The 25,277-nt window shown below is 29.1% G+C and overlaps 1 non-coding gene across 1 annotated transcript; it reads left to right on the forward strand.

The window, feature by feature from the left end:
* Nucleotides 1-4,528: 4,528 nt before the first annotated feature.
* On the forward strand, nucleotides 4,529-4,609 carry BDBG_17411. Its single transcript has one exon. It is a non-coding gene; the product is annotated as a tRNA-Leu (tRNA).
* Nucleotides 4,610-25,277: the final 20,668 nt, after the last annotated feature.

Genomic DNA, 25,277 nt, shown 5'->3' on the forward strand with positions numbered 1-25,277 from the left:
TAATATGAGAGAACTCTTGAATATAAGTATAGATACAGTGTCACAGTAGCTCTGAGTAATATTGAAACTACAATAACAATAAATAGCTGATATGCATACAACTTAATAATATCAATATGAAGAGATTTAATAATTATCACAATAAGAAACTCATGCAATTTCAACATCTATAGAATTAAATATAAAAGCACTGAAAGAATATTTAGATACTTCTGTATACTTCAATACTTTCAATCTCACTCTCTACTCATCATGAAGAATGAAAATGCTTATGACACTGAGTGTAGATAAAGATGTCATCAGTTTACTAATCAATCAAGATTAATACATTAATGAATAATTGAAGAATTATATAAAACAGAAGTTTCATTCATGAATGAAAGCATGTGAATCAGTATTACAAATACCTGATAATATTATGAAATATCTTGATATTCTGTTCTGAGACACTGTCATACAATAGAAGATATTAGATTGATTACAGAGTATCTGATAGAGAAACATTTCTCTTACAACATTCATCTCTGACTTCAATATCAAGATCTTAGAAGCAGGTGATTAATCTTGAAAGAATTGAATGAAGATTAACATGCTTAAGAAGACATTAACTTTTGAACTCTTACAGACTCTTATACGTGTAAATGAAGACTTAACTTATGAAGACTTCTGTACACAGTTTCAGAGATTGAATAATCATCTTATCAAGCTCAAGAGTATATAGAACAGTGACAGAAGATATTACATCTCAGTCACTCATACACTGACACTGAAGAGAAGTAACAGCAATGATGCAGATATCATGAACTGAATAGATTCAAATATCTATATATAAGCAAGAGTCTCTGCTGTTCAAACAGGCTTCTGAGTTTCTGGGATCACTTCTGAAGAAGTCACTGATCATTGTTAATATAGAGTATACATTAACTGTAACTGATCAGAATACATCACTTTCAACTGTTAATTAACCTATGTGTCTTCTCAATCAAGAGAAACATCAGTGTCTTCTCATTTAAAGAATGAATCAGTATCTATCTGCATTAACCACATTGCAGTGAAGAAAGATTCAGAAGATAACTATGAGAATACTCTAGTGAAACAGGGAAAAGATTAGCTTCTGTTCAAATTTATAAACAGAAGCTTGAAGAGATCAGGTAATAATGATTTGAAGAGAAAATAACAACGAATGTAATTCTTATATCTACTGTAATTAATAACATATATAATATGAAAGCCATGATAGACAGCAGTCTATGCTACTATGCAATGATTAAATCTTCAGTTGTAAGATATTATAATATTCAGTGTATCTTCTTATCAAAACTTCAACTTCTTGCAGAATTTGATAATTTAAAAGATGTTTACATCTGTTACATAGTGAAACTAAACATAGATATCAGAGAACATCAGTGTGAAGATATCTATGCATATAAAGTTAATAATCTTGATTATAATCTTATGTTAGAACTTGTCTGACTATCTGAACAAGGTATCTTAATAAATGCTTGAAGCAGGAGTTTAATATTCTCCAATAATAATAGAGTTCATGAGAATGATATTCACAAGACTATGAATCTGACAAAGATCTCTGTCAACACCTATAAAATACTCAGAAAAAGAAGTCACTGAAAGAATCACTGATAGCAGAATTATATATCAATCTATTTCATCAGTCTGACTGATATTAAAAAGGCTTCAGAAAAGGTATTCTGTATTATAATAACAGATTCTTGTATGAAACTCTCTTAATAATATTATAAATATCTAGATATCTTCTGATAAGATAATAATACTACAAATCTATCTCTCTTATAAGGTTCAGAAGTGAATCACAGTATCAAGTTGAAAAAGAAGAATAATAAGAACTCTGAATCATCATGAGACTCTCTTTATAATATATTCTGAGATGAACTTCTTCTTCTTTGAAAGACACTCAATGATCTGTTAGATAAAGAATTTATATATATTAATAACTCTTTCACTGCAGCCTCTATTCTCTTTGCAAAGAAACTAGATAAAGAACTCTGATTCTGTATGAATTATTGAGAATTGAACAGATTAATGAAGAAGAACTGTTATTCTTTATCTTATTATTATTATAATTCTTCAATTATAGATGTATACAGTCAGAGACTATGATATCTACCTGAGAATCTTTAAATCTCAGAGTTTTTCCTATATCTATAGAGTTAACTATTATACATTTATCAATTTCAGATATACAAAATCAGAAAATTCCAGCTCAGAATATAAAAACTGTTTATAAATTACAGTATTTCAACATCTTCTGATACTTTGAAACTATTTGAAAATATCATGATAAAGAAAAAGAGAATATAGTCTTAAAGATAGACTTACAGAACAAGATCTCTGCAGTTTACATCTTAAGCTATATACATATTTTAACACTCTATATAACTGATCACTGTCTCTGTTCTCTCAGACTCACTTCAGAAATTATCATTCTCTTTAAAGAGCTGCCACTCAGCTAGCTTCTGTAACTAGCTTACTTATAAGTGAGATTCTCACTAAGAATAATATCAGAGCTACTCAATTCTAGTTAAGTCTCTAATCTTTCAACTGTCAATCTCAGCATTTCAGTCTATTAATTGACTGTCACAGTCTTGCTTGCACTAATCATCTATTAAGAGTGTCTAGGTCTTGTCTCATCTAGGTTCTTGCTAGGCCTGAGGTGTCCTAATCAGATAGTTTTTAAATGTCAATTCTCTGAAAGTGAGTGTCTAGAGTGAGGGAAATAAGACCTGATCAGTTAAGCTTGATAATGATTTGCTATTCTGCAAGTATTCTAGATCTCAATCACTCTAGTACTGATCTAACTTGAAGTATCTGAGAGACTGTTAACTCTAAGATTAGTGAGAATTAGTATCTGAGAACCTCTGAAATGAACACTCTAAGCTTGATGATGATTCACTATAGTGCACTCAGAGGCCTCTGATACTGTTTTATAACTTAACAGTGAAAGCTGTGATTAAGATAGCTCTTGTAGAGTTCAAATCTGCCCTCTCTTAATATTCATTTCCCAGAGGGAAGGCCGCTAATTGAGGCTTCATGATAGCGTAGTTAACTACTACGCCACTGAGCAGTTATTCTTTATCTCTTATCAATGAAACTCTAGCTTGTATTGAACAAGATTAATGATTTACAAAGTTAGATATTATCACTGTATTTCATAAGATCTGCATTACTGAAGAAGATAAGTAGCTTACAGTATTCTGAATATAATATAGTCTCTTTGCATGAGTAGTCACACTCTTTGAACTCACTAATACTCTCAGTATATTTCAGAAGTATATTAACTGAGCACTCTGAGATTTTCTTGATAAATTCATATCTGTATATCTTGATGACATTCTCATCTTCACTGATAAATTCAGAAAAGAATATCAAGAATATGTATAAAAGATATTATAACAGCTGCAAGAAGCAGAACTACTGATAGATATTAATAAGTGTGATTTTGAAGTTAAGAGTATTAAATATCTAGGTTTTATTATAGAAGCTGATAAGAGAATTTGAATGAATTCTGAGAAAGTCTCTGTTATTCTTGAATGAGAAGCTCTGTGTACTGTGAAAGATGTACAAAGCTTTATCAGATTTACTAACTTTTATCAGTGATTTATATAAAACTTCTCAGATATCATGAGATCACTTACAGAACTTATCAAGAAGAACTCAGTATTTCAGTGATCAGTGAACACTGAAGCTGTATTTATATAGATAAAGAAGATATTCATCAATATCTCTCTACTAATAATATTTAACTCTGATTATAAAACAGTTGTTAAAGCTGATTTCTCTGACTATATAATAGAAGAAGTGATATTATAATATAATGATAAAGATGTTCTACAATCATATGTCTTCATGTCTAAGAAACTAAGTCCTGCTGAATAAAATTATGAGATCTATGATAAGAAACTTTTATAATTATACACTGTTTAGAAGAATAAGACTCTGAACTCTGAAGTATCTCTGAATTTAAGATAATCACAGATTATAAAAATCTCATATACTTTACAATTATCTATAAACTCACTGAATAACAGATACAATGATCTGAATTTCTAAGCTGCTTTCATTTTATAATACACTACTGTCTCAGCAGTTAGAACTCAATGATAGATACTCTCTTACAATGAGAATAAGATATACTGTTTAATATAACAGATACACACTGAATGAACTGAGAACACTGACTCTTAAATCTGAAGATATTAATTAATCAAGATAGAACAACTCATAACACTATACATACTTCTTTAATTAGAACACTCTCTCTCTGAACTAATACTGATATTGATATCTTCACTTCTTCTACACTGAATAAACTATGATATACAGCAGCTCAGGCTGATGAACTTCTTCAGACTCTTACTAAAGTAGTATATCAAGAAGTACTCTGATTTCTCTCAGAACTATGTATAAGAATCAATATCTCAGAATATTTAATCAATGATAATAACACTCTACAATTCTGTGAATGATACTGAGTCTCTCACTTTAAACCCTTGCCAGCGTGGCCCAGTTGGTAAGACTGGTAATCAAGGCCGCACACATTAGAGGTGCGTGGGTTCGAATCCCACCGCTGGCACCTGCCACTTCTTACCCATGAAAGCCCTCATGTAATAGAGGCTGAGCCTAATTAGTAAGGCTTGGTGTGGGGTAGAACTCTCTACTGCAAGCCAAGCCACTAGTTAAGCGAGATTCTGCGAACACCCATCAGGGTCAGCATGAGATGTCAATGTCTCACTATTCTACTGTGCACCTGTCAAGGTTCTAACAATATAGAGCCAAGCCTAATGTAGTGGTTATACACTACTTAAGCAAGTCCCTAAACTAGGGCTGTCATCAGAGCCTAGCTCCCCCTCAAATACAGAGAATGATTTTGAAAACCACTCAACTAGCAGGCCTAGACACGCATCTAGGCTCTAGACAGGGCACCCTGATAGGCTAGAGCCTGCAAGCTCACTGCCAATCCCTAATACTGGCAGAGAGGACTGCAGTCATCAAGCCTATGATTAGTCCCTAACACGGGGCGAGGCCATGACAGCTGATTGATAGGCCTATGAGCATCTAATGAGACCGAGATCAGCAACTGGAAGCTTGGTGTGTATGCCACCAAGTGAGCAGTGACAGCCACTAACTAATGCCCCTGGAAATTAGTAGCTGGCCCGAGAGGACGGATGCGGTGGTCAGTTAATTATAGAGGGTTAAATGTAATTAGCTTAAGGTGCATCCTGCGGGTGGCTAGCGCCCGTAGGAAACAAGACAAGACTGAGATAAAAATAGAAGTATCACAAGAATCTTCAATCTCACTCATTTTATTTGCAATATACACTGCATATCTATTCAAGAATAGAAATATGAGAATAGTGAGATCTCTGAGTTATGTGAATGATATTGGTCTAGTCTACAGCTTAAAAACTATTAAAGAGAATTTGAAAGTGATTGAAGAAGCTGCAAAGAAAATCTTTATTAGAGCAGATATCAATTAAATTCAATTTAATATGAATAAAACTGAGTTAATTCATATCTTTTCTAGATTCAATGAGAAAGAACTGTCTCTATCTCTTTTAAATAGAGAGATTAAACTCAGTGTAAATGTCAAATGATTAGAAGTATGATTAAACTCCAAGTTGAACTTTAAATATCACATTCAACAAAGAACTGTCAAGGCAGAAAGACTATTGAATAACATAATCAGACTATTAAATACAGAGAGAGGTCTATTCTTCCAGACTATGAGACAGTTATATATAGCCTGTATTACATCAGTAGCTGATTATGAAGTTCAAGTTTAATGAAATAATCAAGAGAATTTCACTGAACTCTTTCAAAGTCTGTAAAACAGAGTCTTGAGAAGAATTCTGAAAGCATTCAAATCATCTTCTATTAAAGCAATGAAAATTGAAGCTTCAATTTCTCCTTCTACTATTAGATTTGAAAAGACCTGTATAAACTATACTCTGAGAGTTATAAAGATGAGCTTAAATTATATAATCAGAGAAAGAGTTTCATCTTCATTTTCATCAATTAACTCTGGAAATGAACTGGATTAAAATAGATTTCTTGATTGAAATGAAAATGATTCTTTAAAGAAAATATCTTCTCAACTTTACAGACTATACTCTTTGATTAAAAATCAATTTTCTTCTTTAAATATTGAAAAAGTGAATCATGAGATGTTATCTCTCTGGAGAGAAAAGCTTGAATCTCTTATAGACTTATAAATAAGTGAACTATTAAAAGAGAAAGAATGTGAACAGCATTTGAAGAGAATTTCTACAATCAATATAAAAGACTCTATTCTGATTTATTCAGATGACTCAAAGAATGAGAATCTGAATAGATTAGACACAGGCATTGCTTATACTGAAGATAATATCAATTTTATCTCAGATTTCTGAAATCTAGACTGTGAATCTGAAGTCTTTGATGCTGAACTATTTATAATAGTGAAAGCTTTCAAACTCATAGAAATAAAATCTTATAAAAGAGAAAATAGTTTGAAAGAGACATGAATATTCTATGATAGTCAAGCTGCTTTAAAAAGACTTAGAAATAGTCAGATTTATAATGATCAAATGAATCTTGAACTGATCTTAAACTCTGTTTTGAAAATTTAAAAGAGAAGAATATCAAAGCTGATAATTCATCTGCACTGAGTTCCTGCTTATATGAATATTCATGGCAATGAATTGGCTGATTCAGCTGTAAAAAAGAGTGCAGAATTAAGCAGATCTATTCAAAAAGTTATGTTCTAGTCTTTTATAAAGAGAAAAATAAAAGAATCTTGTTTAGATAAGTGAAATGAAAGCTGGCAGAAATAAAAGAAGAGTATACATTATTCAAGATTTAAAACAAAACCCAAGTGGAAATCTTGTTTAATTAAATGTAAAAAGAAAATATTCTCATCTATAATACAGCTGAAACTAGAACATGGCTATTTCAAATCTTATATACAAAGATTTGATGATAGATTTGACTCAATAGAATGCTCATTCTGCAATGCAAATGAGAATTCTGAGTATATTGTAATACACTGTGTGTTATACAATAGTCTCAGAGTCAGATTGAAAGAGAAGTATGATCTACATCAATTAAATATGAGATTCTTATTCTCAACTGAGACAGAAATTAAATATTTAATAGACTTTCTATCAGAAACTCAAGCAGCTATAAGAAAATGGCTAAATTCAGAATTATCTGAATATGAAGAGGAGGAAATCAATCAGATATAGTCTGTTAAAACAGTGATATACTATCTTTTAATAATTTGTTTTATTACAGTCTTTCTTTACTTTATCTTTTTCTTTCAATTTCTTTCTATCTATCTATTTAATGTGTCTATCTTTAAGACTGTGTTCTCTTTTCCTTTGTCATGATATTGTCAAATGGTTTCAAAGTATCAGAAGATGTTAAAACACTGCAATTTGTAAACAGTTTTTGTATTCTGAGCTGGAATTTTCTGATTTTACATATCTGAAATTGATGAATGTATAATAGTTAACTTTACAGATATAGGAAAAACCCTGAGAACTAAAAGTTCTCAGGTAGATGTCATAGTCTCTGACTGCATACATCTATAATTGAAGAATAATAATAATAATAATACTTTAAACCCTTATACACTCAGATAATGTAAGAGATATATGATTTATATATAATCAGCTATTCAAGCTGTGAATAACTGTATAAAATAATCTCTTAAGAGTTTTACTAATCTAAGATATTAAACAGTATCAGATGCTTTATCTGAAACTGTAATCACTGTTCTTTCATTATCTTATAAAAGAACTGTAGAAAAGATCTATTGAAATCACTTAATATCTCTGATAGAATCTGATAAGACGTAGCAATTGACTTCACTATTAATCTATCTAAGAGTAAGAATTATAGAAATATTCTGATTATTATAGATTAATTAAGTAAAGATATAATATTAAAATCTTGTAATAAGATAAATACTGAACAACTTACTGAAGCTTTTCTACAGAGTCTATTCTATTAGATGTATGAATTACTGAGATCTATAGTATTAAATTAGAGCTGTTAATTCATGAGTACTCTCTGAACAAGAATCTATCAAGTTCTCAAGAGTATATATTATCTGTCAACTGTTTATCACTCTGAGACTGATAATACATCAGAATAGATAATTCAGACTATAAAGAATTTTCTTTATAAGTTCTACAATCACTTATAAGATGATTGACATAATCTTCTTCTACATGCAGAGGTCACTATTAATGATTAAGATGTTATTTCAATAGATATAAGCTTATTCTTTCTTACACACAGATATCACATGAAAGTATTGAATCTTCTACAGACTATACAGTTTATATCAAACTTCTGCAGTTTAATTCAGATTGCTGATAATATAGTAATAAAGCTCTGAGACACTCATGACTGAGCAGAAGTCTTCATCATAACTGTGAAATAAAATTAAGAGAATTAAATTAATATCTGACAAGATTCTGCAGAGCAGTATAAGATAGAAGATCTTATGTAATTGAATCTTAAAAATATACACATTACATATTCATCTCATACACTGAATTATCATTATATAAAGTATAAAGTGATAGAAGTTCTAGACAGTTACAACTATTATCTTGACAAATTATCAGAGATTTATAATATCTTTTATACAAGCTTGCTTTGCTGTGCTGTCACTCTCTTCTTAACTGACTTCTGACTGACAGCTGCCAGAGATCATAGAAGAAGATAACAAACTTGAATAAGAGATTAAAGATATTCTTGATAAGAGATTCTGCAGCCGCAGGCTGACAATATCTTGTGAAATGAGTCAGCTACAATCACCTGACCTGAACTCCGAAATTCCATGTTATCCGAGACCACGGCCCTTGACCGATGGGAGCTACGTACAATCAAGAAAGAGAGGGGGGGCTAATATGACAGGCTGCGCCCGATCAATTATATAGACTATTTCATTACACTTCACAGATTCCTACCGCAGATTTCTACTGCTCTGATTCTCAGTTGCTGATTCTCAGCTGAAAATCTACAGAATTTCTATTCTTCTGCCCTGAAGCTTCATCATGTACAAAAACCCCTATTCTTTCATCTCAAAGTTTCACTATGTATATCACTGTGTACATGTATAAATATTCACTCTGATCACTGATTCTCACACTTTCTCTTTCTTTTCTTCTCTAATGTTTTTGTCTTTATTATATAAGACCTATCAATATCATACTAATCTATTCAGTGTAGGCCTCTTACACTAACACAGCTATTCAGTTTATAAAGATTGAATTTCAATCTTTTATCAAGATTAGAATTTCATGTGACTGTACAGACTATTAAGATAATAGCAGAATGATAATTAATATTCTGTAATTAATTGTAAGAATAAGCGCTCGCAGGCAATTGTTCAGATGTTTGCAGCTTGGTGTGATATGTACTGTTAACTACTAGAAGTATTCACAGTAGAAAGATAAAATGTAGAGATCAAATATATAATAGCATTTAAGCTGAGTTGTAAATAGTATTTGTGAACTCCAGTCTATATAGTTGTATATAGTCAAGAGTCACTAACTCTATTAATTATATAAGAGATAGAAATAGAGATAAAGAATCTGTAAGAAGTAGAATTTCTTACATACTCTTTCCTCTCTAAGATTTTATTTATAAAGTCTTTCACTGAGTAACTCTATAGAATCAGCTCAGCACTGTAGTAATATTTACTAAAAACTCTTCACATCTATAAAAAATCTTAGTGAGGAAAAATCTCTTATTACTGTGAAGAGAAAAGAGTCTATCACTTAGTTTCTTATTCTGTGAGATTCTTTATAATCTACAGATTCTTCTCTGACTATTACACAGATTCATCTTATATCTTTTATACAGAAGAGTTTCAGTTAACTCTCAATTATTTTCATGAGATTCTTATGTAATTATTATACAGATTCATCTTATAGATGAATCACTCTCTATAAGATTATTCTTATCAAAGAGAAGTATTCATAAGTTAATCTTTCACTTATTCTTATAAATTATTGTTCTTTGATACTGTAGAATTGTGAGGAATTTTCTATTCTTTCATTAACTCTGTAAAATTATAGAATCAAGATATTCACAGTCTGTAATTACTCTTTATAGTTATATAGAAAGATTCAGATCTGTAATTCATAATCACTTTTTATTTACTAGAGTGATCTGACTGTTTCACAGAATCACTCACAGTATAAATAAATCTCTCTAAAGTAGTATAAATATTCTAAATCTATTCACAGAATCTTATCTTCTTTTTTCTTTTTCTGTAACAGCTCTCATTTTTATAAACTGTGAGTATTCTTATTCATTTATAAAGTGTTTTCACTCAGATGACAGAGAGAGAGTATTTCTAACAATATTTATATATTAATTCAAGAATTTCTTAAGAATAAAATTTTTTTTAATTTTAATATTTTTATAAATAATATCTGACTGCTGCTGAGCTTTTTATAAGTATTTCTATAACTTCTCTAATCACTTTTTACTAGCTGATGAAGCAGAGATATTATTATTTATAACAGTGTCTTTATCTCTCTCAGTCTTATCACTGTATCTGATCTTCAGATCAGCAGTCAATTTCATGTCTTTCTCAGATCAGTTTCTGACTTTAAGCAGTATAATTCTCTTCTTTACTGTAAGTCTTCTTATAAGTAATTTCTTACAGACTCTAGCTAACAGTTCTTATAAAGCTCTCAGTTTTGTCAGTATCTTCTACAGTCTTATGAGCTTATAATCACTCTCTCTCTACTCACACAATCTCTGACCAGACATACACAAATATATCTAGGTTTTCTATCAATGATTCTTGTGCTGCAGCACATTTCTGTAATCTCATTATTAATAAGAGATAAGTTCTCAGATACTTATAAAATCTGAGTAACTAAGATAATACAAATGTTATAAATTCATAATAGAAGTTAATCTGAGCAGATAAGTTCTCTCTCTATATCTTAATTATTTTCAGACTGAATATTTCAGCATAACTGAGAAAGTAGATACAGCTTTATAAGAGATATCTAGTCATATATATAGACAGTCAGCTCTCAAGACTCTGCTATAACTATATACACTCTGATATTCAGCTCTTCTGAAGTCTATGCATTTCTGATGATCTTTATATCAAATATAATAATTATCTGTATCACAGATATAATACTCTCTGCTTCTTTAAAGAAAGAAATTAATAGTTATAAGAGAATTGAGTCTCACAGATATTAAGAATATGAGTGTGAATTTTCTTTATTTTTTCTTTATTAGTCTCTAAATTGTGTTCATGACTCTGTTTTTATTTTCTTATTTTTTAACTTTAATTAGAGTATGATTTCTTCTTCTCTTTATATACATCACAGACTGTTCATCTCAGTAGAAACTTATTATCTTATAGACTAGAGTTTATAAATAATAGTATTTATATCTTTATTATAATCAGATTCTTAGTGAAGACTATATCATTCTAACTTATCAGAATTTACAGTATGAAAGTCATGTCTCAGCTTCTATAGATGTCTTATCTACTCAGATAATTCTCAAGTGAACTCATTTATCTTATCAGAATATTCTTATCACTGAATCTTGAATCAGAGCTTATAATCTCACTTCTCTAAGTTAATAATCTCTTTAATCTGATATTCTCTTTCACTCTCTAATACTTTATAAATAGAGTGATGAGTCATAGAGTTCTCTTCTAAGAATTTCTTATATTCACAGAGTAAAGAGATATGAAAAACATTGTATATCTGTAACTTAAGTGACAGTTTTAATCTATAGAACTGTAAACTAACTTTCTTTATAATTTTATAAGACTCTGTCTGTAAGAGATTCAGCTTCTTACTAGATCTCTATATAATAATGTTTTTTAAACTTAGTCAGACTCTATTATCTTTCTTAAAACTCTTTATAATATACTTAAAGTTATAGTATCTCTTCTGATACTCTTGAGTCTTTCTCAAGAATTTACAGACTTTCTTTCAGATCTTCTGAATTCTGTCAGTCTATTCACAGACATTATCACACTCTATAGTATACTCTCACAGATTTATCAAGATTATCTGTAGATAAGTCTCAGTGAGTATCTCAAAAAGAGTTTTATCTATGCTAACATACTTTGAGTTATTGTATATAAACTCTGTAAGTAATAATCAATATACTCAGTTATTCTGATTGTAATTGATAAAGCACTGCAGATACTATTTTAATATACTTATCAGATATTCTATCTGATTATCTGTCTGTCAATGAAAAGTCATGCTTAGATCTTACAAGATCTTCAGTATAGTTATCAGATCAGATTAGAACTCTTCTATAAAGATTAATTCTCTGTCTGAGATAATGTTCATAGATAACTCATGCAATCAGATTACATTATGAACAAAGATATGAGTTAAATTCTTTAACTTCAAGTTCTTATAGATGAATATAAAGTGTATTATCTTGATAAAGTAATTCACTATCATCAGTACACTGTTAAAATAGATATTATATATGTTCTTACTTTCAAAGAGACTTATAAGAGTATTCATATCTAGCTATTCTCAAGATTTCTGTAGAATGAGTAGAGAAGTAAGTTTTTTATATAGTCTGAACTATACTATCTATGAACTCTGATAAACAGTATAAGAATTCACTATCTTCTTCATAAGTTCTCATATCTTCAGTCAGAAGTATTTTCTTATAAGTAACTTATAAGTTTTAGTATCTATAAAATGACCTGCTAGAGAAGAGTCATGATATCTTTTAATAAGTTCTATATATAGAAACTTATTTACAGGTATATAAATTCAGTTCTCTCTTCATAAGAGATTATTTAAGTTTCTTTAATTTTTTATTTCTGCAGAGTTAATCTCTGCTGTCAGCAGTTTCTGAATATACTGAGTATATTCATTCTTCAGTTGTAGTTCAGACAATCTGAATAGAAGATTTTATCAAGACTTATACTCTGTTTTCTCTTATATCAGGTCTTTTACAGTGCTTCTCAAAGTCTATAAATTCTTCAGATTATAGATACTCTCTTCAAGAATTCTCACAGAGATTCTCAGAGTATTAACTCTCAGTATTATAGAAAGTAGTTATACAGACTTCTTCTCTCTCTTCTCTCTCTTCTCTCATGAGAGATTAAGAGACTCTTCAGTCAATCTCTTTATAACACTCAGTCTGAGTATTTTATAAAGCTTTTCTGTCTTCTCTAGTCTCTCTATATCTGTTATTCTAGTCTTCTTAACAAAGTCTGATCTGTGAGAGAGTCTGTCTGCTGAGTTCTTAGTTCTCTTGATATGTTCTATCTTAAATCAGAACTTACTCAGTCTTTGAGCTCAGTGAATCTGCTACTGTGAGAGTTTCTTAATTAAAGTAAACTATTACAAGCTGTTATGATCAGTTCTAATAGTAATCACTGTCACAAGACTCTTAAAGTAGTGATATCAGTAGTGAAAGAATTTCACTATTATAAGAAGCTTCTGATTATAAATATTATAGTTAATCTCTACAGATTACATCTTCTATGAGAAAAAGATCACTGAAACTCAGTTCTTATTTAACTGTAGTTATAAGACTATTTCTGAAATTGTAAAGAAGAAGACATCTGTCTTTAATCTAATTAAGAGTAAGAGATTAAAGTGAAACAGTATCACTATATCTATGAATATCTATTTTAATCTTGTAAAGATGTTATAAGCTTCTGAAATAAGAAAGTTCTTACCACTCTTTCTTCTTAATAATCTTTTCATTCTTTATTTATAAAATGACTTCTTCTTATTTTCACTCTTCAGTATATCTGTAAGAGTCAAGAAGATTCTTATAAATATAAAGATAAACTATCTATAGAAATTCACAAAGCTCAGAAAGATCTGAATCTTATAAATACTAGTTAACTTCAGCTATGATAGAATAGTCTTAACTTATAAAGATTTCATCTGAATATCATCTGCAGTGATTATATATTCTAGAAAATTAATTTAATAAGTACTGAAGTTACACTTTATAAGCTTAATATACAGTTCTATCTTATCTAAGATCTTTAATATACTTTATATATACTCAGTGTGTTCTTTCTTCTTCACAGAGTATATCATCACATTATTCAGATATATTATTATAAAGATATTCAGATATATGCAAAGTATTTTATTAATAAAAGACTGAAATATCATAGAAGTATTAGTCAGATCAAAAGATATCACTAGATATTTAAATAATCTCAGTACAGTTCTAAAGACAGTCTTTTATTCATTCTCAGACTATATTTGTAGCTGTGTATATACATTAATTATATTCAGTTGTGTGAATATGACAGCTTCTGTAAGACAGTTAATCACATTCTTAATCAGAGACAGAGAATAGTGACTCTTTATTATCTTGAAGTTCAGATCACAGTAGTCTATATATAATCTGAGATCTTTATTCTTCTTCTTTATAAATATCACAGACACTTCTGTGAAGATCTGTGAAGATTAGATAAAGTCATTCTTTAGATTCTTCTTCACATAGATCTGTAAGACCTCTGTCTCATAATAAGAGAGTTTATAGATTAGTTCTTAGAAGAGTTTCTACTCTTCTATCAAATCTATTATCAGATTCTTCTTACAGTGAGAAGAAAGCTCAGCTGTCTTTACTAAGCTGAATATCTCTGTAAGATCTCAGTATTTCTCTGATATCTGAAGCTCAGGTTTCATAACTGTGAGATTCTCAGACATTTATAAAGTTATTATATAGATGAGTTTGTCTTCTCTAATCAACTCTACAGCATCAATTGATTCTATCTTCGCATGTATCTAATTGTCACTCCTTTGTATTTTCCTATGTTCTTGTTATCTTGGCGTGGTCTCAACACCTGTATTTCCTCCTGTATAACCAACACTTGACCTGTATTTAACATCACGCAAGGACTCATCATAAGCTCCGCTTGCATATGAGTATAATGGAAGAATAATAATAATAATAATAATAATTGATTCTATCTTTATAAGTGAGTCTGTTAACACTGATCAGAAGTATAAACCTGACTTATAAATAGCTATGTACAGATTGTGTCTTTGAAGTTATATAAGTCTCAAGTACATGTTATCTGTAATATCTGTGATAATTACAGTTTCTATAAATCTTCTCTAGATTTCAGAGAGATCTTATAATTCAAAGATAACTCTTATAAGTCTCTCAGCTCTCAGATCTGAGTTCTCACATCCTGCTTATTATAAGAGCAGATTCTCAGTTTTTATCATTCAGCTCATTCACTTCATGAGCTTTAGAGATACTACAGTGACCTGAGATTCTGAGTTTATCAATACTTTTCATACTTATGAAATAGTAGCACTGCAGTGTAGTCTCTTCTCACAAGTAAGTATTTTTATCAGAGAAGTAACAGATTCAGATGTCAGCTTCAAGACTCTTAAGAAGACTGTTACTGACTCTGTTTATAACTTCTCAAATTTCTATTTTAGTTTGTTCAGACAGTTTACACAGAGATGTTCTGATTTAGAATAGATGTAATAGAGTCTCTTTTTCTTAATCTCTCTATTATGCACTCTGTTTATAGAAGCTTATGAAGCTTTTTCTCTCTGCTCAGCAGTCAGATATAAATCTCTCTATATCTTGTCATCTTTTTCTGATAAATCTGTTCTCTGTTATTCTGACTCTTACAGAGTTAATTAGTAGTTCACTCTTCACAGATCTGTGACTCTCACAGTGATTTATAAGCAGTGAATAAGAGTCATCAGTTTCTTCAGAGTCAAGAACTTAGAGTCTTACTCAATAAGCTTGTTCTGTATATCTTTATTCAGTCTCTTTATAAATATCATTATTCAGATCTTGTTTCAGAGCTCTGTTTTCACAGATCTCAATTTACATCATAATTTTATAAAGTGCTGTAAGTAGTCTTCATCAGATTTCTCATCTCTTTTTCTAATATTAATGATCACAGTTCAGATGTTCTCTGTTCAGCTCACAGAGTCTTCTAACTTATTCTCTAGATAGGTCTTGAGAACAGACTAGTAAGATCTCTTATGATTATTCTCTAGATAATTCAGCCAGTTCTTGACTTCAGTGTAATAGAGGTCTGTTATTACATAGATGACAGCTTCTTCATCTTTTATATCACACAGTCAGACTTGTAAGTCAATTTCAAATGCAAACTTGTAAAAGCTTTTATAGATTATAATTTAATAAGTGATCTTAAGTAGTCACAGCTTAAGAAAGTTTCTTTTCAGTTTATAAGTATCTCTGAAGATTATGTCTAGAGACTCAGTTCAAGAGTGTTTACAGATAGTAAGTATTTCTTATAGAAAAATAGCTTGATCTTACAGAAGATGCTCAAGAATGTTCTTCACTGAGATTGATTTATTCATGAGTTCAGAGAGTTTCTCTGTTACAGATGCAGAGAATGATATTCTATAAGTAATTAATAAGTTCTCTGAGACTTCTTTTATGAAGATTATTCATGATTTGAGTGACTGCTTCTGAGTGTCTGCAGTAGAGTTCACAGAGATTGAAGTATATAAGTTTCTAGTTCTTTCAGTTATAACAGGCAGTTGCTGACTGACTGAGCTTGAAATGTAAGAATAAGTGCTCACAGATGATTGTTCAGATGTTTACAGCTTGATATAATATATACTGTTAACTACTAGAAGTATTTATAATAGAAAGATAAAATATAGAGATTAAATGTATAATAGCATTCAAGCTGAGTTATGAATAGTATTCATGAACTTCAGTCTATATAGTTGTGTGTAGCCAAGGGCCGCTAACTCTATTGATTATGTGAGAGATAGAAATAGAGGTAAAGAATCTGTGAGAAGCGGGATTTCTTACATTAATTTATAGAGAATTTCTGTTAACAGAGTTTTTTCAGTTATAGTTTAAGTTCTAAAACTCTATATCTCTTCTTCTTCATTTTAAATATTATCTTAAGATGTTTTATCTGTTAATCTAATATTATCTTATCTGAACAGTAAATATCTGAATATCTGTTATTCTTATTAAGAGAATCAGCTTTAAGCTGTTATGTAGATTAAGAAGCCGGTCTGACTGTATCAGAAGCTGTAATCAAATCAGCTTCAAATCAAGAGAGTGATTTAGAGTGTTTATTAATGAAGCTTTTAAATACTTCAGAAGAATGTTCACTGACAGAGTATAAGTATGAAGAATCATTACTATTAACTGAATCAATGAATAGAATATAAGATTGTGAATATATATATGAATAAGATAGTATTGAATCTGTTATCTTAATATTTATTTATTGAATTCTTGTCAATATTATTCTCTTTCTTTTCTTGCTTTTTTTTTTTGCAATATGATGTGTTTTCTACAAGTCTCTTTTTTAAGTGAGCAGTAGTATTATTGATTAACAAGATCTTAAAATATGTCAATACTGATTGAATAAGACAATTTTAACATCTGATAGAAGTATTGAATGAAGCAGTAGTTAAATAATGATTATATTGACAAGGAATTCCGAATTGACAGTGTTTTTACACAAAATGAGTCCCATAACCTGTGAAAGGTGTAAAGCTTACTTGATTGAAAAGGTTGCTAACTTGTGAGAAGTTATATAATGAAAGGATTAGTAAGCCAGATCACATGACCCGACAGTTTCAGGTCGCTCATCTTCAGATCATCTGTTATCTCAGTATACTCAGTCTCTCTTCTCAATATTTTCAGATTAGAGTAACTAACTAAACTTCTTTAGACTTCTGCTAAGTTCTGCTAACTTCTGAACTAATAAGAGACTTCATATATACTCACAATCTAATATCTTGCAGAGAGTCTGAGAAGAAATAGTTTCATTATATATGAAAAATCAACTTCATTTATATAAAATATTTAATTGACTTCAGAATTATACATCTACTTTAAATATCTATCTAATCATTATCAAACTGATATTGTTCAAATTCTCAGTTATTCTGTTATTATCTCTACTATTTTACAACTTACTACTTCTTCTCATCATATCACAGTCATTGATAAAAGACAGTGTATCTTTTAAATCTCAAGACACTCAATGTCAGATGTACTTCAGTTAATATTCTTTATCACTCAAAGATGAATTCTCTCTACAATCACTACAGTTCTTCAATAATGTAGATGATAAATATAATATATCAGACAGTGACTTAACAGAGCTTGAATCTATTAATACTTCTTCAGAATTCAAGATAACTGATACTAATACTGATACTCTGTGAGCTTGTTCATGATTAAATCACTGTGACTCACAGCATCTGTCTACAATGCCTTATAACTGATAGAAAAGATAATTGAAATTATCTTGTATTATCAGAATATTACAGTAAAACAGTTGAGAAATGAAGATCTTTATAGAGACTTGAATTCAGAGTTCTGATATCTTAACTTATTAATAATACAGTACTTCTATAAAGTAGTGAAATACACTATATTCAGCACTTTTCAAAGTAGAAGTATTCAATGATAATTAATATTATACTGTCTTACTTAAACAGAAGCTGAAATACCTAATTAATACTCTCTTCTTTATAAAATTCAATTATAATTCTGATCTGAATATCATTAACTTTCAGACTGCTTTTAAGATTATTTAGACTGATATATCAATCTGATTTAATCTACTTACTTCTGTTCTAAAAAATAAATGTATCAAATGAAAGAGTTATGAATAAGACTTAGATAAAATATCAGCTATTAAACAGCTATTTATTATTATAAGTATTATATATCACTCTTATTTCTTGAAAAACTTACACTTCTTCAGCTCTATTCTCTCTACATATTTTCATAGCTCAGAAGTAAAATAATAAGTAATAGAAATCATTTCTGACTTTGAACTCTGTCACAGCTATATAATGAGAAATAGATTGATGATAGAAATTACTAAATAAGAGAAGATATAACTTAATATTCTTAACTTATTAATATTTCTATTTAATATCTCAAACTTCTAGTAATCTCTGATAATATCTATCATTTTCTAATATATTCTTTGAACTTCTATTAACTTCTGAGTCAATTACTTGACTAATTCTTACTGTTAGATTAAACTTCAGCAGCTTATCAAAGATTCTTGAGCTATTATAGTCTATGATAATATGAACTTCAAGAAGACTGTATAAGATAAGATAATTAGATATAATAATTTCATAACTGCTGTGACTACTGCTACTATGATTATTTTCTCTGAGATTTCAGAATCTGATTTAACTCAGATTATACATGATTTTATAAGACTTCTAATACTATAAGAAATCATTGATATATCTGATATGACAGATAATGATAATAAGCTTCAGAAGTAAATAATATCATGTCTTATTTTAAATACTATTTAAAAGATTTATAATAATGAGATTAAAAGTGTTTTCAGTACTGTAAATAATTTATTATTTTAAATATCTATTATTAATACTCTTTCTATGCATGGAATGTTTTTTCAGCAGTTGAGTGCTATTTTTGAAAATGAGAGCACTATTGTGAAAACTATAAGAGTTCATGAGAAGATATTTAATAATTTTCTTAATTTATCAAGAGATTATACAGCATTTTTAACTTATCTCTTTTCAGTATATAAAGATGCTTTGATCACAAAACTCATTTAATTGATTAAGATGAAGTAGTTAAAATCTATAGATATTTTTGAACAGTGTAACTGACTTCATTCTATTTCTGAATAATTTCATATTTAAATGAATCTACTCTTTATTATTATTCATACTCATTTTGAAGCTGAAGTCTCTGAGAAGGCTTATCACTGTATTCAGATCAATCTCATTTATTAGAACTGAAATTCTATAACTATCATTAATCTGAAATATCATCTTCTTAAGTCAGTGATTTCTTAGAGCTTTATATCTCAAAGTCTTACTCTATTTTATACTGCTATATAATATCAAGATTATTCAGTTAGTAATCTTAAGTGCTTAGAAGATATTAATTCTATTATATAACAGCTTAGTTCTTCACAGTATCTTCAGCTTATTGAAGATGTATATATCAAAGTATTTACTCTTGATATCTGAAATGAAATTCACTCTCAAATCTCTCAGCTCACTCAAGATATTAAATTCTGTATCATATGTTATCTTCTCTAAAAATGTGAATTATTCATTTAAATTCACTATGCTGTTAAGTATGATAATATTGAACTTCTTAAGTACTTCATTTCATCTCTGATTATCTTCTCTCTTAATACTGATTAATATAATTATGTCACTGAGATACTTTATTATTTTTAAATACTTCAATCTATTAAAATCTCTTCTCTGTATTGAGTAATTATAACTGCAGGTCTTATCAACTGGTCTGAAAAACCTGACTTCTTTAAAGCAATTGATCTAGACATGAAACATCTTAATGATAGCTGTAAGCTGAAGATTAAATACTATAAAAATTTAATAAAGAATATCTATCTTATATTTAATTCAATCTGTCTGTTAAATACATGAATTCATCAGCTATAGCAGATTTTAGAGTCTATCTTTGAGTATTTACTTACTGAGAAATATACAAGTGCTGTTACTAAGCTTGAGATATTCTCTACTACTAGAAGTCTATTAAAGAATGATTATATCTTATCTTAGAATTTACTTTTACTGTCAAAGAAATATATGTTTGACTTCTTGAATATACTTTTAATTGAAGTGAAAAGTCTGAAGAAGAAGATTAAGCACTTTAATTAAGTGTGAATTTAGCAGCAGTTAATTGCAATGAACTTGAATTTGAATAATATGATTATTAATACTGAAGTTGAGTCTTATTCTGAGAAATTCAATGATAATATAGAGTAAGATTCTATTTTCATTGAAAATACATTATCTTTATCTACTGTAAATAATCTATCTAATACTTTGAAAATAATTCTAAAGAAGAATAACTAAAATTGATAAATATACTGAAGCTTTACTTACTTCATCTTTATTTAATATATAATATTACATTTTCACTGATAAATATATTAATAATAGAACTTCTGCATTATTCTGTCAACTTATAAGTTAATTAAATATCAAGATTTAAAATAAACATAACTAATATCTGACAAATTTTATTTTTGAGATATTATTGTTTAATATTAACTAATTTACATTTACAACTGATACTTGTAAAGAATATTTATATAGAATCTTCAATATATTCATCTATACAGATTACTTATTTATTAGAGTTTTACTTGAAATCTTCGTTACAAAGCAGAGTAGTATAAATAAAATAAGAAATTTAAACTGTCAAAGCACTGCTTTCTGATGAAGAAGAAGATAATCTCTTTGACAGCAACTGATATAACTGTGTTAATAAGAATGTATTAAGATTCTTAAACTTATGTTTAAAGATACTATATCTGTTCTTGCATGTAATAATTTAGTAGTAAGAATAAGAATCTCTGAACTTAGCTATCTGAGCTCTTCTCTTCTCAGAGTATATTTAAAATTTCTCATTATTCTCTTGATAGACAGCACATCTATTCTCTCTCAGTAGCTACTCACTCAGCTCTGTCTTCATTATTCAGCTAATATAATCTCACACTCTCTGCTTCTGTAAAGAGAAGCACTGAAACTTCTTATAAGAGACTGATTATCATTTCTCTGATTTCTGAGACTGATAGAATGAGAAGCTCTTACTCATCATTCAATTTCAATCTTATCTTGACTGACTTGTCAGCTATACCTGCTCTCAACAGACACAGCTGATGAACAGAGTATTGAGAGAGAGAGAAACACTATATAATATTATTAACAGTGACAGTGACAGTGAGAAAGAGAGAGTGCTCAATACAGAGAATGACTGAAAGAGTGAGAGAGATGAGCTCATTGATACAGAGAGTGAAGAGAGTAGAAGAGGTTATAATGACACTAAAAACAGAGAGAAAAAGCTAATATAATATGTCAGTAATTGATTCTTTCTCTATCACATATATCTCATTCATATTTATATTGCTTACTTAGTGATTCTGACAGAACTTCTTTCTTTTGTGAGACAGAGAGAGACAGTATAGAAGAGAAAGAGACTAGAGTATGGAACTACTATATAATAATATTAGCTTCTTCTGTATGAACTATACTCTGAGAGTTATAAAGATGAGCTTAAATTATATAATCAGAGAAAGAGTCTCTTCTTCATTTTCATCAATTAACTCTGGAAATGAACTAGATTGAAATAGATTTCTTGATTGAAATGAAAATAATTCTTCAAAGAAAATGCCTTCTCAACTATACAGACTATGCTCACTAGTTAAAGATCAATTTTCTTCTTTAAATATTGAAAAAGTTGATCATGAGAAGATATCTCTCTGAAGAGAAAAGCTTGAATCTCTTATAAACTTGCAAATAAGTGAACTATCTAAAGAGAAAGAATATGAACAGCATTTGAAGAGAATTTCTACAATCAATATAGAAGACTCTATTCTGATTTATTCAGATGACTCAAAAAATGAGAATTTGAATAGATTAGATGCAGACATTGCTTATACTGAAGATAATATCAATTTTATCTCAGATTTCTGAAATTTAGGCTGTGAATCTGAAGTTTTTGATGCTGAACTATTTGTAATAGTGAAAGCTTTCAAACCCATTGAAATAAAATCTTATAAAAGAGAAAATGATTTGAAAGAGATATGAATATTCTCTGATAGTCAAGCTGCTTTAAAAAGACTTAGAAATAGTCAGATTCATAATGATCAAATAAATCTTGAACTGATTTTAAACTCTGTTTTGAAAATTCAAAAGAGAAGAACATCAAAGCTGATAATTCATCTGCACTAAGTTCCTGCTCATATGAATATTCATGACAATGAATTGACTGATTCAGCTGTAAAAAAGGGTTCAGAATGAAGCAGATCTATTCAAAAAATTATATCCTGATCTTTTATAAAGATAAAGATAAAAGAATCTTATTTAGACAAGTGAAATGAAAGCTGACAGAAACAAAAGAAGAGTATACATTATTTAAGATTTGAAACAAAACTCAAGTGAAAATCTTGTTCAATTAAATGTAAAAAGAAAATATTCTCATCTATAATACAGCTGAAACTAGAACATGACTATTTCAAATCTTATATGCAAAGATTTGATGATAGATTTGATTCAATAGAATGCTTATTCTGTAATGTAAATGAGAATTCTGATGTAAGAAATCCCGCTCCTCGCGACTTCTTTACCCCTATTTCTATCTCTCATGTAATCAATAGAGTTAGCGGCCCTTGACTACACACAACTATATAGACTGAAGTTCATGAATACTATTCATAACTCAGCTTGAATGCTATTATATATTGACTTCTATATTTTATCTTTCTACTGTGAATACTTCTAGTAGTTAATAGTATATATCACATCAAGCTACAAACATCTGAAGAATTGTCTTTAAGCACTTATTCTTATATTTCAAGCTTTATCAGTCAGCAGCTGTCTATTATAACTGAAAGAACTAGAAACTTATATACTTCAATCTCTGTGAACTCTACTGCAGACACTCAGAAGCAGTTATCTGAATTATAAATAACTTCTATAAAAGAAGTCTCAGAGAACTTATTAATTACTTATAAGATATTATTCTCTGTATCTGTGACAGAGAAACTCTCTGAATCTATAAATGAATCAATCTCAGTGAAGAATATTCTTGAGCATCTTCTATGAAATTAAGCTATTTTTCTATAAGAAATGTTTACTGTCTGTAAACACTCTTAAACTGAGTCTCTAGATATAATATTCAGAGATACTTATAAACTGAAAAGAAACTTTCTTAAGCTGTGACTGCTTAAGATTAACTACTGAATCACAATCTATAAAAGCATTTACAAGTTTGTATTTGAAATTGACTTACAAGCTCAGCTGTGTGATATAAAAGATGAAGAAGCTGTTATCTATATAATAACAGATCTCTACTACACTGAAGTCAAGAACTGACTGAATTAGTTAAAGAATGATTATAAGAGATCTCACTAATCTATTCTTAAAATCTATTTAAAGAATAAGTTAAGAGACTTAATAAGCTGAAAAGAGAATATCTGAACTGTAATCATTAATATTAGAAAAAGAGATGAGAAATATGATAAAGACTACTCACAGTATTTTATAGAATTATAATATGAATTGAGATCTGTGAAAACAGAGCTCTGAAATAAGATCTGAATAATGATATTTATAAAGAGACTAAATAAAGATATGTAGAATAAGCTTATTAAGTAAGAATCTAAGTTCTTAATTCTGAAGAAACTGATAACTCTTATTCATTACTTACAGATCACTGTAAGAGTCACAGACTTATAAAGAGTGAATTATTAATCAGTTCTATAAGAATTAGAATAACAGAGAATAGATTTACTAAGAAAAGAGAATAAGATATAGAGAGATTCATATCTGACTACTGAGTAGAGAGAGAGAGCTTCATAAGCTCTTATAAATAGAATAGATAATAAAGAGATTAAGAAAAAGAATCTCTGCTTTATCTATTCTAAATCAGAATATCTCTGCACAAACTGTTCAGATAAATTAAAATAGAAATTTGAGAAGTTATGAACAGAGTTAGTAATAGTCTTCTTAAGAATCTCAAAGCTGACATCTGAATCTGTTACTTCTTCAATGAAAATACATACTTATAAGAAGAGATTATACTGCAGTACTGCTATCTCATCAGTATAAAAAGTATTAATAAACTCAGAATCTCAGGTCACTATAGTGTCTCTAAAGCTCACAGAGTGAATAAGCTGAGTAATAGAAACTGAAAATCTGCTCTTATAATAAGCAGAGTGTGAGAACTCAGATTTGAGAGCTGAGAGACTTATAAGAATTATCTTTGAATTACAAGATCTCTTCAGAATCTGAAGAAGATTTATAAAAATTGTAATTATCACAGATATCATAGATAACTTATACTTGAGACTTGTATAACTTCAAAGACACAATTCATATATAGCTATCTATAAGTCAGGTTTATATATTTAATCAGTGTTAACAGACTCACTTATAGAGATAGAATCAGTTGATACTATAAAGTTAATTAGAGAAGATAAGATCATCTATATAATAACTTTATAAATGTCTGAGAACTTTGTAATCATGAAAACTGAGCTTCAGATATCAGAGAAATATCAAGATCTTACAGAGATATTCAGTTCAGCTAAGATAGCTGAGCTTTTATCTCATTATAAGAAGAATCTGATAATAGATTTAATAGAAGAGTAGAAACTCTTCTGAGAATCAATCTATAAACTCTCTCATTATGAGACAGAGGTCTTACAGACTTATGTAAAGAAGAATTCAAAGAATGACTTCATC

This window comes from Blastomyces gilchristii, assembly GCF_000003855.2.
Source record: "Blastomyces gilchristii SLH14081 genomic scaffold supercont1.14, whole genome shotgun sequence".
Taxonomy (NCBI): domain Eukaryota; kingdom Fungi; phylum Ascomycota; class Eurotiomycetes; order Onygenales; family Ajellomycetaceae; genus Blastomyces; species Blastomyces gilchristii.